The sequence below is a fragment of the Cupressus sempervirens genome, chromosome 1 (genome assembly GCF_028749045.1).
Source record: "Cupressus sempervirens isolate cs-2001-9-10 chromosome 1, ASM2874904v1, whole genome shotgun sequence".
NCBI classification, from domain to species: Eukaryota; Viridiplantae; Streptophyta; class Pinopsida; order Cupressales; family Cupressaceae; genus Cupressus; species Cupressus sempervirens.
The window spans coordinates 890,139,604-890,142,855 of record NC_143118.1 but is presented as its reverse complement, the minus strand read 5'-3'; positions in this window follow the sequence as shown (position 1 = coordinate 890,142,855).

Genomic DNA, 3,252 nt, shown 5'->3' with positions numbered 1-3,252 from the left:
ATCCCACTTTATATAGACAGTTGATTGGTTCGCTTATGTATTTGGTCAACACTAGACCAGATATAGCATTTGCAGTAAACTCTCTTAGTCAGTTCATGGTTGAACCAAAGAGAATGCATTGGATATTAGCTAAGCATGTGCTATGTTACTTGCATGGTACAGTCAAGTATGGAATCAGATATGTTCGAGGTGAAGGTATCAGGTTGATAGGCTATACTGATGCAGATTGAGTAGGAAGTACAATAGACAAAAGGAGCACTTCAGGGTGTTGTTTCAGCTTGGGATGAGGAGTTGTATCTTGGTTTAGCAGGAAGCAAAAGTCTGTGGCTCTGAGTTCAGCAGAAGTAGAATACATAGCAGCTAGCATGGCAACATGTGAAGCTATATGGCTTCGAAAGTTGTTAGTAGCCTTGTTTGGTCAGAAGGTTGAGACTATTGTGATACATTGTGACAATCAGAGTTGCATCAAGTTGTTTGAGAATCCAGTGTTTCATGATAGGTCTAAACATATAGATATCATATATCACTTCATCAGAGATTGTGTACAAAGGGGAGTTATACCTATAGAGGAGCAGGTAGCAGACATTCTGACTAAGGCATTGGGGAAGGCAAAATTTATCTTCTTCATAGATAAGTTAGGTGTCCTGCAAAACAGCTTCCTCGCTAAGAGGGAGTGTTAGTTTTGTTAGCTTGGACAGTTGTTTGTCCATATGCTATTATTTAGTATCTAATTGTTTTTGCTAACAAATTGGTTAGAGCAAGGACAATTATTTATTAAATAATTGACTTCTTTTAGAAGCAACTAGAAACCAATTTTGTTAGGGTTAGTAAGTTGTTTTATATCTCCACCGTCGATTGTAAATCAATCTCCGCCGTTGGTTTACCAACGAGAGTAGTATAAAAGGGGGTCTAGGGGGCATTTGGAGAATATGAAGTTTGGAGAAACGTTTGCAGTGTTAGCAAATAGTCTTGCAGTGTTAGCAAGGGTGTAGTGTTAGCGCGGGAATAGCAGTGGGGAATATCAGCAGGATAAATTAGGAGGTTGTCGGAGTTCTGCCAGTGAGAGGCAAGGAATTTTTTATCTCTTGATTTGCTGAAGTTTAGTATAATTTCTCATCTATAGAACTAGTTTTCCCTTAGGGGTTTTTTCAGGGACAATTTGTCCGAAAATATTGTGTTCATTGTGTTGCGCATTTCTTTCCATATTTTATAAGTGAAGTTGTAGTTGTGTTATTTTTCGATATTAGCTGGGAATTTATTTTCAGTAGTTTAATAATCGTTTATGATAGGACATTAATAATCAGTGACTGCAATAGTTAATTTTTCACTTCATCTATCGAGCTGTAGACTCTTCCTTATTCTACCGAGTTGGCTACTTTAGTATTGAGTACTTCAATTTTGAGCACATCAATTTTGGATTCTTTGGATATTTCTTATAAATATTCCTTCAATAAGTATAGTATCAGTTTTTACAATAAGTCCTAGAATGTCTACTATTATTTCTATTCCAGGTACACAAACAATAAGTGTAAGGACAATTGAGCCCAAGGTTCAACCGAGCACAAAAAATTTGGGTAAAGGAAAAGAGATGGAGGAAGAAATTGATTTAGATGAAGAAATTGTAATCCCAAATTGGAACATTTCCAAGCTTACTCTAGACCAAATGTAGTCATTTGGTGAACTCCTCTAGAAGAAAGCTAAACAACAAAGATTAAGAGAGGAAAGAGATAAGGAATTTAAAATTATTGAAGATGCAAAGAACATTTTGGCAGAGGCCATAGGTATTGAGGTTGATTCTTCGCAACCAATTTTGTATCAACTAGCAAAGGCAGTATAGAAATTTAATAAAGATATTGAGGGACAAGATAAGCTAGTGCAGAAGGTAGAAAAGAAGTTTGATAATAAAGTGCTAGAGCACATTTTTCAACAAATAGCTATTTATCAAGTATAACTTTCTACAATTTTGGGTTCTTTGGAAGCATCTTGTACAAATGTGTCATCACTTTTTGGAAAGCTATATAATGTTTTTGAGTTTACCAAAGAAATAAAGGACAAATTGTCCAAAATAGATGAAGATCTTAAAGCTAGTGCTCAGCAGTTCCGACTTGACCCTAGTTCAAGCTCTACACATTTCCCAAAGATAAGATTTTTGTTAGATATGCAAGAAAAATTGCTCAAAGAAGAAGCAAGGATAAGATCTCCATTGATAGATATACATAATATGATTCTTCCCAACATGGATGCACTATAGAAGCACATTGTACATTCAAAAACTCTCATCTATGACAATAACTTCTCCATAGAGGACCATATGATAGAATTGTTAGTAGAAGTACAAATTTTACTTCACACATGTAAGGTCCTGCAAAACAACTAGGATAAAACATTGGCAATCATTCTTAAGGTACATTCAAATTTTTTATCTCATTTTGGTGTTACTATGTAAATAGAATAAATCTTTGGCATTAATGTCAAAAAGGGGGAGAAAGATACATGTTATGGGGGACAAAATGTAATAAGTTGAAAAATCAATGGGGAGTAAGATACGTACAGAAAGATATGTTGTATATAGCAAGAAGATGTACAATATACTGTATGAAAGAACTTTACCATGTAGAGATATATCTTACAAAATAAATATTGAAAAATCTCAAAAATAGTATACTCTATCAAGCTAGTATCACATGGTGATGGATAAAAGGTATTCAGGAAACTTTTTGAATTCAGTTTTGGTTGATAAGTGTTTTTGTCACTAATGCCAAAGGGGGAGATTATTGACATATCAGTCAAGTTTTTTATTAGTGACACACACTTATTCAGATTGTATATAGCTACTGAGCTTATTGTACAACTAACAGTGTTTGCCAAGCATTTCAATTGTCACCGAGTTCTACAGGTGCTACCTAATCCTTTCAACAAATCCCAGTGGTTACCAAGCAGTTACATTTACAATGAAGATCAGTAGTGTAAACCGTGCATCTTAGTGTATGCCGAGTTTACCAATGCAAACCAAGTTGTGTAGTGTTCACCGAGTTCATAGTTTATGTGACGTGAGTCTAGTGTTAACCAAGTGACTTAGTTTATACCGAACTTGAGGTGATAGTGTTTATCGAGTCTTGCCAATGTAAACCAAGAGACTCAGTTTATATGACGAGTTTCACAGTATCTACCAAGTCACCAGTGCAAACCGAGTTCAAGACTACTTGGAAGTGATTAGTATATATGTGATGTATTGTATCATATCCAAACATG